Genomic DNA, 13,752 nt, shown 5'->3' with positions numbered 1-13,752 from the left:
ATATTTTTTAAGAATTCATCAAAGAAAATATCTTAAGCCTTATCGTCGCTCTAATAGAGGTTAAAAATTATTTTTTCATATTTTTTTCAAATTATTGAAATTTCACTGGCAAACACTAGATTTATTTTAAATACTAACACATACAATATGAGCATTGAATGCCAAAGTATAATGTATAATATTATATCTGTGTTTTAAATCATACACACGTACAAGCATAAAATATTAAAATGCAAATAGCGTTACAAACTTAATCAGATTCCATTCATTGCCTCAGCCCTTGCCCTCGCAGATAAGATTACGTTCAGTTATATTAGTGTCGTTACAACGCCCGGCAAACTGGATCTGAGTTAATTGAAAAAAGGTAGCTCACTTTTCATCTACTTACTCTTTTTGTACAACTATATCGGATGATGCTTTTCCATTTGTGAATCATGAATAAATGAAACGATTTAAATAAATGAGGTATTTTCCTTTCGAATAAGCCGGACTAGTGAAGTGACGAAGCTTCCGAGATTAGAATAAAGTAAGCTCATCTGAGAATAAATCTATATGACTTGTTTGAATAGCAATTGTTAACCCACGCTGAAAAAAAGTGGTGTACTAGGCTTGTGCATTGTAACAGTATTGTATAATATTTGATTCATCTTCGGTAAATTGTGTGCCTTACTCTAAATCGGTACCTAAATGTTTGATTATCAGTCAAATTGTGATATTCACAAACCACTTATTTTATATATACATATATATATATATATATGTAGTCAAATGGGCCAACTTATTGAAAGTAGTCACCACCGCCCATTGACAAAAGAGTAAGACATATTAACCATTCCATATATCGCCAATGTGCCACCATCCTTGGGAACTAAGATGTTATGTCCCTTGTGCCTGTGGTTACACTGGCTCAATCACCCTTCAAACCGGAATACAACAATACTGAGTACTGCTGTTTGGCGGTAGAATATCTGATGAGTGGGCGGTACCTTCATAGACGGGCTAGCACTACGCCGTTCGACCAAGTAATCTTATCTTATATCTTTCAAAGTTAAATTGCTTACAATACAATATTAAATGCATGGTACCAAACCTGTTATTTCAAAAACAGAACTTCAAAATAATAAAGGATTCTCATAGCGTAATTCAATAAAGATAATAATGCTCGTGTCATGCTTGTACCGACGGTTTAAAACGGAAGCGTACTGCGTATTTGGTCATACAAATTCGCGATTTAAATAAATTTGACACCTAATTTGAATGCGGTAAGGCTTGCTTTAATTTATAATATACTGATGATATAACAGTTGAATATGCAAAGACCCGTTTGATTGTAATCACTGTTCGGAGTAAATGGAAATTAATTCCGCTATCGTACTTTTATAGACAGTAATATTGATATTAATGTTTTGTGATAAAAATGCGGTTTTATATTGCTCGGAATCATATTGTTAGATTATAATTGAAATATATAATTATGTGGAATAAAGGCGGTGCTTAGTCCTCTGTTAAGTGAGCGGTATACCTGTGCGACGAATTGAGATAACAAAGAGATACTAAGTCGCATATCTTAAGGGACTCATCACACCTGCTCAACGAAGCGTCGCCTCCGCGACTACGACGAATCATCTGGAATGTTACCTGTACGATGATATACTATATGAGATTAGAACGATCATTTCATAAACATAGTTGTCCAGGTGTGGTTGAAGCTTTACAAATGATTTTACACTGTTTCTGAAGTTCATTATGTTGTGGGGTTCTAAAGTCTAACCGCATATTTAGATTCGGTCGATGATTAATTATCCAATAAACTTTCATTATAGTCCATCAAAATATACACGTACATATATTTTTTTATCATATTGGACAACATCACGTACATAACTCTGATCCCAATGTAAGTAGCTAAAGCACTTATGTTATGGAAAATCAGAAGACATACACCCAGACCGAAGACAACATAGAAAACGAATGAACTTTTTTATAAACTCGGCCGGGAATCGAACCCGGGACCTCGGAGTGACGTACCCATGAAAACCGGTGTACACGCTACTCGACCACGGAGGTCTTTCAATTGAATTTGTACTGATGCCGTATAATATAATATATATATATATATTGTAACTGTTAGGGTGATTTTTACATCGAAAGTTATAATTTCCATTACACATTATTTTTAATTAATATTGTGACTGAACTATTAGTTGTATTGAAAGGGATCATACCAAATATTTATATTTTTTTACATCATATTTGGGCTTTACCCGCGATCATACCGTTTTTATTTTGTGCGACGTTTCGACACCTTTAGTCATCGATCAACGACTGAGTTGAAATTTTGTACAGTTGTTTTTGACACTTACTTGATAGTTTCCATTAACGGACGATAGGTGGTGCGTGAATTACATAAATGTTTAAAAGTAGAATGTTAGGGATGTTTTTTTTAAATCTTCTTTTTATTTTTAAATGAAATTATTATAAGAGACTGTAAAGTATTTGTTAATTTACTATATTAATGATACCTTCGTCAAGATAATTATAAACTCACGTAAATCACGCTCTAGATCTAGGCTGACTGGAATAAATATCTAGAGATAAGCTTAGATTGCTACGATTTTTTATATATATAATATTTTTACAAACATAATTGGTACTTATATGATAAAATAAATAAATAAGAATTAATATTTGTATGTTTGTCTTCTTTGTTTTCCTAAGCCATTCATCGGATTATGGTAAAATTTTTGTGAGTTCTCTTGCATACACACGAAAAGATTCCACATCCAACAAACAAGATTTTTTATTTCTAATTATATTAAAAAGTTTTAAGTAGATGTCCTACCTGTGCGAAGTCGAGACGCATAGGTAGTATAAAATAAAATAAAGATTTATTTAGTAAGTAATATTAAGTAAAAAATTAGCAAAGTTTAAAGTGTATATTGGTTGAATTTCCTTGTGTACCTTCCCCATTAGTTCCTCATTAGTAATGTCCGGCGCTTTTATCATTAATAGCATTAAAATCCGGATCCCATTTACTGCTTGTGCCTAAAGTATATTACTTAGTTTCCGTCAAAAAGGTGAAGAGGGCAAAATAAGAAAAGATTTGATATAGGACTGTGTTATGTTAAGACTATACAGAAAGACAGAGTTACCAATGAAATATTACAATCAAAAGAATCTATGGCCGTAAAATGATATCTAGAATTTGATTTGTTATTTATTAAAATATATGCAAAATGTTAGGATAACTTTGTAAATCTTTCCTTCTGAAATGGGTAACATTAACGTAATTTTAATACACAATTCTGCTCAGTAGATTTTCTGTTCGCTCCAATTTCCTTGATCGCGTTTCCGCTGATCCATGTCTGCTATCAATTTCAATTTATACGAACGCTTGGAATCATTTCTGTTCACTAACAACATTTATATTTTTGACAAGGTTAGCAATATAGAAGCATATTTATTTCTTGCGACGTACGACAATATTTTAACGCAATTCATAATCACCTAATTTCTTTTTATGTATTTATTTATATAAGGAACGCCATTGGTATAGATAAAAAATAATTACAATAATAGAAGCCTAATACGTTATGATAACAAAAATCAAATTTAAAAATCGAACATAATATACTGTTCCTGTGTTTTAATTTAAATACGGTCATTTGAAAACGGGTTGCATGGCTCATGCGCAGTGAGTAGCTGCAACGTCACGCTGAAGACGATTAGTGAGAAACGTGACCGCCATATTCTGAGGTATCGGGTACACACATATGTTTGTGTTCCTTGTACCCCAGTGTCCAAACGTAAGAATCTGAATAAAGTAAATATCTAAAATTTATAAATTACTAATTATTTTTTTGAGAAATATTGTTACCAACATTATATGGTTTAAGCTTGACATAAATTGTATTTATTATTATTAAAAATAACACGAGGTGACACGCGCTTCATTTGTTTTAAATGTGTTAATTGTTTTGGATTTTATATACACCTTTTCTGTTTCGATTAGGTCGGATTGCCCTTTTATTAGACTAAATTGTGCGGTAATAAAGATTAGTAGGTACTTGTGATTGCGCACATACATATAATATATCTTGCGCCGAACAATTGGCCGTTTTGACTTGAGATTAGTTCAGTATCATTATTATTATAATACGCATTAAGTGTCTTTTTTATATTTTTATATTAGGTTGGATTTACCATAAAATATGTAAAATAAAAATAAAAAACCGATTGAGCGTATCGCTAAAACTTTGTTAAAAATATTTCCGAAAGTATTCCTCCACGGTAGATGAGGTAGGCCAGGGATGATAGTTCTTTATCAGTATTATAACATATATAAAAACAGAAGAAAGTAATTATTCTTTTAAAAGAAACGTGTATTACATATGTTGTTTAATACAATAAAACGGCACATGAATAAGGTAATAATTTTACGTGTAAATGCGACTAAGTAAAATAAATAACACTATTGTTGAAACTCAGGAATAATTGGATATGTATATAAAAACTAAAATAAATACACCAGCGATATGATAAGCACAATAAAAACCTCGCGGTTTGTTCTTAAATGCCAGGTTTATTATCTACGAGTATCTGTCGAGTATATCTCAGACAATGGCAGTAATGGGCTTTTTTGGGCACAATAAGCCGCAGCTTTAAATATTCATTTATTAAATTATTTTTCGAAGGACAATTATAGAAGTGAGTTTATTATAATTTTGAATGTTCTTCAATATAGTAATTAGAATATATGTAACATATATTGCCTATATATATTGCCATATGTATTAACTTTGACTTAAATTATATTAACCCACTTAAAATAATTGTTTTTATTTCAACCTTGCCGTGCCGTTAATATAATATTATATTACTAAATTCAATCAAAATATAATTTGACTTTGCCGAACATCATTTTTGTAATTCTCCTTTCACAAACAACTGGTATTCAGAATTAGAAAGTAGTAACATAAATCCCTTGCGACAGAGACTTGCTATAACACAAATAATCCCACCTTTTGCCTGTGACGGTGATAATTTACACATTATACTAAATATATTACCTGATATATTGACCTGTAACGTCAGATAATAAATTGTGCCTAAAATTTAATTCGATTACGCAGTAGACCTCAGTTTTAAACATGAGGATTATTTTCCATCGGTTTCTACTGAGCGAAACCGCACTGCAATAGAGTCGACGTAGGTTAATAAATATACTCTATACTGATATTATAAATGTGAAAGTAACTCCGTCTGACTTTAGCTCATTCAAAGTCAAACTACTAAGCCGAATTTGATAAAATTTAGTATGACGCAAGCTTGAACTTCATGGAGGACATAGGCTACTTTTTTTATGCCTGACGACAAACCTTAAAATGCGAGAAAATCCCCAGGCGACAACTAGTTGTTTATAATTCGAAATCGTATTAGACAGAACGCACGCAGCAGGGAATCTGCGCGGCACGACACTGCGCGGCAATGTTATCCAACTCATCAAACCTTATGCGTCGTGACGCGTTGCGAGTTCCATTGCAGTCGGTGCGGTATTGCAACTGACGCGACTTTGCCCGCGATTCATGACATAATACGTAAACCGCGCGAAACGAGTTTGTTTCTCAAATTTCATAAGAATAACTAAACAACTCAGAAACTATACAAGAATTAAATAAGTTAAAATGTAAAATTATTAAAAAATATAAATACATCGTATAGCGTGAAACACACTTGAACAACCAAGCGAAACGAACGCGATGAAGGGATATTCTGTGAGTCAAAGGGCCTTTGCACCCAAATAAAGTTTACTAAGTATATTAAAATGTTGATAAGTCATGCGTGCTCAATATTAGTTGTGCTGGTAAAAATCATTAATCATTTCTTTTATTGCCAATAGGGTGCCAACCGCAATTGATTTTATTTGTTTGTCTTTGACATCGCTTCAAAATAAAATAAAAGTATTTTTCTAATTCACTCGGACGGAACGTAATTTGACTGAATTATTTATATTCATATTGATTGTTAATTCTAGCTATTATTTATTTAAATATTCAAAATAATTACCATTTAATGCCTCGAAATATTTCCAATCGTAATAAATATTATTAATGTAAATTTATCATTCACTAACTCGCCCATTAGGTACTAAAATTAATCAATCATATATTTTGTACAAATGTTTTCTGGTCTGGTGATTTTAATTTTCTGGAGTGTAAACTATTACCAAATTGAAATGCTTTTATTGAAGTAACTGGGAAAAAAATTATATATTTTTTTTAACTTTTTTTAAATACTAACTGTATAAAAAACGAATAGACACAAAACATATACTATCATATTAATTATTGGATTTTACTATATATTTACATTAGAAGCCTGTAAATTTCCCACTGCTGGGCTAAGGCCTCTTCTCCCTTTGAGAAGAAGGTTTAGAGCATATTCCACCACGCTGCTCCAATGCGGGTTGGTGGAATACACATGTGGCAGAATTTCACTGAAATTAGACACATACAGGTTTCCTCACGATGTTTTCCTTCACCGCCGAGCACGAGATGAATTATAAACACAAATTAAGCACATCAAATTCAGTGGTGCTTTCCTGGGCTTGAACCCGAAATCATTGGAAGATGCACGCGTTCTAACCACTGGGCTATCTCGGCTCATCTACACAACATCTCGGGCACTACTATATATGAGATGTCACAATCAGCCTAGTTTTAGGAATTATAGAATAGGTGTATCAATATTCCCTCGACTGCTCGTTATTTTTGTTCGATCCTGACGGATTGCTCTGCAACCGGACCGCGAGAGAGAGGTGACTTTGCCACTAAATCAAAATCAAAATATACTTTATTCAAGTAGACGTTTATAAGCATTTTTGAAACGTCATTTTACAAAACAATATTAATTGAAACTACCACTGGTTCGGAATTTAGATTCTACCAAGTAGAACCGTCAAAAAACCCAGTAGTAGTCTTTACCAACATTTAAAATACTAAGTAAATACAATTATATATATAACATATCCAGCTTGAAAGTCAACAAGTATGAGCTCCACTCTTTAAATAATTTTTATTTATCTTATGTTGGATAATATGCTTGTTGAATAGTGATTGAGTAATCACTATTTAAAATTCATTATTATTTGTTTTTGTAGATTACTGATAATTCACCAATTATTTATTAGAATACAAATCTTATTTGATTAATAAAAAGGAGTAACTGCTGACATTTTAGTACTTACGTTTTTTCCCGGTTGAATCTACAGTCCAAAATAAAAAGTCCTACAAGGACTTGAAGCCTACTTGAATAAAATATATATTTGATTTTGACTGAATGATTATCCAAAGTACAAATTTTATGATTAATATAAATTAATAGGAAAATCTTGAAGGAAAACATTACAAACCCATTAATCTCTTTCATTTATCGCGCTATAAGCTTATTATTCAGTTTTTTTAATGTTGGATATTGTTTGTATGTCGCTTTTGATGTGTAGCTTATGTTATTTATGTAGGTTACGAGGGAGTTGTTAAAAGAACATTCCTTTTAACACAACGACGCGAGTGCGGAACTCTACGCGTTATATTTTAGATTAATCATCCATTGTTCTCGCATTATTGTCTCGTAAATGTATATTACAAAAAATATTATTCATTTAGTTGATCTTAATTTGGGAAAATATAAAATTATGAGATATATTCGCAGAAAGATAAGAAAAATTAGTTAATGGTTGACTCTGCTGATTATGTTTCAGGAATATCGTATTAATATTTAGTGAATAAGTAAAATCGCATTTTATCATAAGTATACCGAATAAATTAAATTTTGGTAGAGATAAAAAATTGACATAAATACGTCATTGCAAATTCATAGAGCTGTAGGATATTTGTATGTTGGTAAGCAGTTCTCGTACTTGACCCGTTTTTAAAAAATGGGTTTGTCGTAAAGCCCAAGCTCGACAGAAAATATTCAATAAATCGTTGGTATTATTTTTAATATGAAACCAAGGCTAGATTAAAAATGTATTAAGGTTCCAAAAAGTATATTATATACCGGCTATAAGCTGGCGTACTTCTTATAGATAAGTCACTCTAACTCTTTAACATTAAAATGGTTCACATTTGATTGATAAAAACGGCATAAAATAAACAGTACTTATCAATAATTACGTATTAAATTTAATAATTTCCTATTTGTCGTAAAATGAATCTTATTTGGATATGTTATACGATGTTTAAAATATCCATAAGAAGAAAGACGTCTGGCGTACTATGATTACAGATATTAGCACAGACGTTATTAGGTCTGATTTTCGCTGTGTTATTATTTTTTAATATTGTTTTTAAGTTACCGTCGTAAGAAAATAACAATGAAGAAATAAAAATAATATGCCCCGTATAATATAACCCGTGTAAATTCGAGACGGCTAGCTAGTATACGACATAAGCTTTAAATTTGAACTTCCATAAGATTTACATATTATATCAGCAATCAAGTAATCCCAGGAATTAATAGAATAAACGTACTATATTTGTGAATTTCTCAGTAAAGTCAAAGCACTTTATGAATTAGCGCTGAAAGATAAAAAAGTAATCTCAAATGTTTGTGGCGCATTTAAGTGAGTTTAATTTTTATTATTTTCCACTGGAAAACATCTGATTGAATTTCAATAAAATTACTTATCACCATCAATTTTATACTGTAAGCGTAACGAAGTGTTTGTAGGAGAACAGTTCCATATTGACAATAATGTTCTGCGAATTTCAGACACGGAGCCAAATTCATGGACCAACCATTTGCCATATTTAATTTGATATTGCGCACTGCGCACCGAGTTGCGAGTATAGCAAAGCATGGTAGGCAAAATCCGATTCAAATACAAAAAAAAATTAAACATGCTTGCTTCGTATCTGCTCCGACCTGTGGCGACCTAAATCGTTAGTACAGTAGTATTATTTACACTCAAATACTTTTATCTTTATGAGTTAAATGATAAGCAAATCTTTTTACTATTTGGGTGTTCCTAATTGTTATTGTAATCGTTTCACACGAACGTTAAGATCAAGGCCATTCATCACTACGACCGGTTTTGTATTCGCAGTATGATATAAGTAAAAAATATTAGACTTATAACAATTATTATAAAATATTGCATATATAAAAAAGGCCACTTAGATATCTTAAGTACGTCTATATGTCGTATATATTGAGTATCCGAGAAGATGTACTTACCTATGTAGAAGTGGTACTTCTAAGATTACGAGACCATTTTGTTGATAATACTTAAGGAGACTGGCAAAATAGCATCACCAAAACATCAGTTGATGGTTAGTGGTCACCACTGGAAATGTTTTCCGAATCTTCGGAACAAATATGTTATATCTCACGTGCCTGTAGTTACACTGGCTCTTTTTAAAACGGAACACAATTATACTAAGTATATTCTATTGCGAAACAGTATGGCAGTAGAATATGATGAGTGAGTAATACTTACGCAGGCGGGTTTGCACAAAGCTACGGGCTTAAACGGTAATTTGTCTTTTGGTAAAACGTCACCTCTGTCAACAGACACTAATATTGCAAAGAGAATAAAATATTTCAGATATTATCACTACGGTATGAACTACTAATTGTCCATACCGACTTTGTACGGATAAAATTTACACAAAAAGTTTTTTATAATTGTACATTTGGAAAGGGTAAAACCCCTCGAAGTTGAAATTACCAAAAATGTTTTCGTAGTGAGCGTTTGCGTCGTGAAAAAACTATATGTTCTAAATCCCAACTCAGTAACCTATAGTTCCGAAAATCTCGTGATGATTAATTCACTATTTCGCTCAATCTGTACATTACTATGTGTATATAATCGTAATATGTGAAATATTTTGTCTTTTTATCAACATTGTTTCATAATTTTCTTATTTGATATGTTGTTTCATTAATCTCTTCTTCTTTTCGTAAATACACTTACTGTTCCTAAAATTCTGAGACGCAACGTCTTTAAACAAATTCCATCTTCGTTTTGTATCGTAACACGCATGAAAATTTACAAAAGATTTGGTATACCTTCAGTCGTACCTTCCAATAACCGTAACGAGCGGACTGATTTCCGTGGGCTTATATACATATATACAATCTTCTTTCTCACAGTAACGATGCAAACATTACCATACCCATAAACTGGCTGTATAATTTCTTTTGTAGATTTTAGGTCAACATTTGATGAAAATTTAGGCAGAATTATAATATTCAATTCATTCGATTTAATCCAATAAAAAACAAACCTCCGTCCAATCGATTCTCCATCCCATTAAGAACGGAATGGAAATCTTTATAATTTTTTTTAATGTAAATGACAAATCTCTTAGACCTGATATAATAGAATGATGTATCCGTATGCCTTTTTTTCTAAGTGTTATAATGTTTCACATTAAAACTTATTTACCGATTCTTAGTTTCATAAAAACTACTGATAAGTTTTTATTAAATTACGTACATTGGAGACTGTATTTTATTTATAAAGGAATCGAATGAGAAATTTATTGTAAAACTGGACCAATAAGCACCCAAACGAATTGCAATACTTTGAAAATATATACGATACAATAATAATACAAACAAGCTTATAACAAACTTATAAAGCCTTGAGGTTCCTGTTTCAAATCGTGCAACAAAATCCTCAGTAGAAACCCGAACTTGAGAAGTTAGTAGTGATATATATCCTCGCCTCGCGAAACACATAATGTCTTTGGTCAACCTGAGCCCTCTGGTCGTTTCCAATTGCCGTCGACAGTGCTATCATCTGATTTTGTTTACACGTGCTCTTTAATCCTGCGCCGATGCTAGTCTTCGAAACAGGTAATTAGGTCGCCGTGCCAAAAAAATATCGATCACATTATTAATGTAAAGCATAAATGAATGCTAGAAGAGAGAAGAGGATAAAGAGGTTGCATTGTAGCTTAAACAGATAATTCTTCGAGATAAAATTTTAAAGTCAAGCTAATTTATAAAATTGAACTAACATTTTATTCCAGATTTATATTTTACATCAAATTTAAGCAAATAATTAAACGAAAAGTATTATTGATAAATCATTTGTACATATAGTTGAAAATATATAGTATATATTTAAACTAATTCTTACAAGAGGATAGATAAATCATTCGAAATTCGAAATTCTCATTCGAAAGGACCCGAGGAGAAAGTTCAGGGAATGATAATATTTTATAATACATTTTTAAGATGCCATTCCATAAATTATGAACAGTACACAAATTCGTCAAAAGAGCAATCAACGTACCAAGAGACGTTTAAGACGTTTCTTTTTAATTTTGCAAAAATGCATGTGGCTTAAATTGGGCTGCAATTTTGTAATTATTATTTGTAAGTATTTTTTTTTTTTTAATTTTATTTAATTGGAAAGCATCAACATTTTATTAAACTATAAAAAGTTATTTTGCAACTCAAATATTGTTAATAATAATTTTGACACAATTAAATTCTAATGAAAATACAAAAATATGCAAAAAAAAAATTACAAAATCTAACTTATTTTAATAACAATTCATATTAGAAAAATTATAATCAACCATTACAAAGCATAATTCGAATATAATTAAAGTTACTTACATTATTTATGTCACAACAACAAAAAAACTACGTTCTTCGTTTCACAAACCACAATCACTGAAAATCCTTGTACACACTGACACTTAATGAAAACTTGTAATACACTCGGAATTAGATGTTTTTTCACTGGTTTTAATTGATAATATTTATATTTCCTTTACGCGGTGTGCGTGTATGCATTGCGCGGGAATACGTCCTTCTAAGTCGAAAGATGGAAGTAGACTGCGGTAAGGTGCGGGACGTAGCTCGTTCTGCCCGTATCTCTATCTCTCCACCCACAACCGCCCGCCCTTAGGTAGATCAACATGCTACGCGTCATTGCTTCCATGCTATCTTCATATTTCTATAACAATTCAAATGGTGTTACAATAGAATAAGGAAAAAAATATTCCATTGAATGACTTTGCTCGTCCTATTTTATGTTAAGAATTTGTTACATATTGTTATGTCAAACAAACATCGCTGTTTTAAGCAAATTAAATTTTATATTTTAGAATTATTTAATTATTTTATGAGAAAACGACTAGTCGATTAAGCGCGGACCGAGAGCGGTCATAGGGGTCACCCCAAAACCGTATACATCAAATAGACACAAACCTTCTAAAAATAGTCAATAACATTTAAAAAATGTTCAACTTTTTGCATTATAAGTTTAAATAATTTAAAAAAAGGCGCGGTAACGTATTCGTTTCGAACGTTTTCTACTTTAATGCGTCTAAAATTTGGTTGATAGGAAGAATGTTATCATGAGATCACTCCAGACGGTTAAACACTTATCTTTTTTAAATATTTTTATTCGCATTATACTTATTAATTTCTCATAAGTTTTTTGTACATTCAATTTATTTTACTAAATATAAACATTAACATTTTCAACATCAAATTAATATTTTTCATATAATGGTTTTAAAGTAATTTTTGATGTTTTTTAGGAGAATATTTTTATTTTTGACTTATTAAGATTACCCACACTTAGAATTTGAATAATTAAAGTATAATTTATATTTTATAAATTAGTATATTTCGTATAGTAGAAGTTCGAAAGATGAAATTTGAATACTTTTGTTGTACTTTAATGCGTGAATCTGCAAGAAAACTTACCTCTTTATGTTACAGTATAATTACGCTTACACTTAGCTTGTCCTAATGCACTAGCTACTAGCTAAACATCAAGTATATTAAAACAAAGTGTACTCATATAAAACACTTCTCGTCGCCCGCGGCATTGCCCGCATTTTAATGGTTGGTTGTTAGGTAAAAATTATCTATGTCCTTCATCAAATTCGATTCAGTTGTTTGCCCGTGAAAGAGCAAAACAGACAACACTGGCAGACAGACAGATTTAGTTTCGCATTAATAATTTTAGTATATATTATAATAATAATTTACAAGATATTAATGACAGGCCAAAACAGAAATTGTTATTAGTAAGATGCATACGACTTCGTGATAATCAAATAAGCTCTTAGTGGGCCATCCATCTGGAAATGCGAAAACACAATCAATCAATACGTCGGGATGTATTGTGCTAACTATAATACAATTATATTAACAACCAAGCCGCTCAAATTATATAAAAAAGTCAACTTAATTGGAAAAAAAATTTTGGTGGTAAGGTTTTGTGCTAACCCGTTTGTTTCACCCACTCTTCTAATACTTATGGTGGCTCCACAAGGTTGGAGCCACATTTACGATATAAGAGCTTGAGATATGCTTATAATATTTCTTGCAACACTAAGTCTATGAGTGATCATGAGGTGACCCACTTGAATAACGGCTTGCCTAATACAATAAAAAATATGTATAAAGCATATGTCTTGTGCATTTAAATATATAATTAGCCACAAATGGTTTCACGATAAAACAAATTTAGATACGATACAAGCCAATCAATCAAATAAACATTATACCATCATTGTTATTCAACCAATAGGAAAAGAAAGTTTGACAATGCGTGATTGGAAAAATTAACTTTGTTTCGTTGAAATGACTTTCTGTTTGTGCTTGATTAATGTTTACCCATTCATCAATGTCAACACGGTATTGGATTATCCTTTGTATTCCTTTGTTAGAACTCCAATTAAAGCCACAATATATTTTAATAATCGATAAATAAAA

General features: G+C 31.3%; 1 protein-coding gene across 2 annotated transcripts in view; it reads right to left on the bottom strand.

The window, feature by feature from the left end:
* The window catches only part of LOC125063882 (protein qui-1), a 103,779-nt gene extending 91,944 nt beyond the window's left edge, over window positions 1-11,835 (bottom strand). For both annotated transcript variants that reach the window (XM_047670561.1, XM_047670562.1), the window contains exon 1: window positions 11,635-11,835. The gene's annotated coding sequence lies outside the window, so the exon portion shown is untranslated. The remainder of the gene's footprint in view (window positions 1-11,634) is intronic.
* Window positions 11,836-13,752: the final 1,917 nt, after the last annotated feature.

Source organism: Vanessa atalanta, chromosome 5, assembly GCF_905147765.1.
Source record: "Vanessa atalanta chromosome 5, ilVanAtal1.2, whole genome shotgun sequence".
Classification (NCBI taxonomy): domain Eukaryota; kingdom Metazoa; phylum Arthropoda; class Insecta; order Lepidoptera; family Nymphalidae; genus Vanessa; species Vanessa atalanta.
The sequence above is the reverse complement of the archived record's forward strand: the minus strand, read 5'-3'. Positions and strand labels throughout refer to the sequence as shown.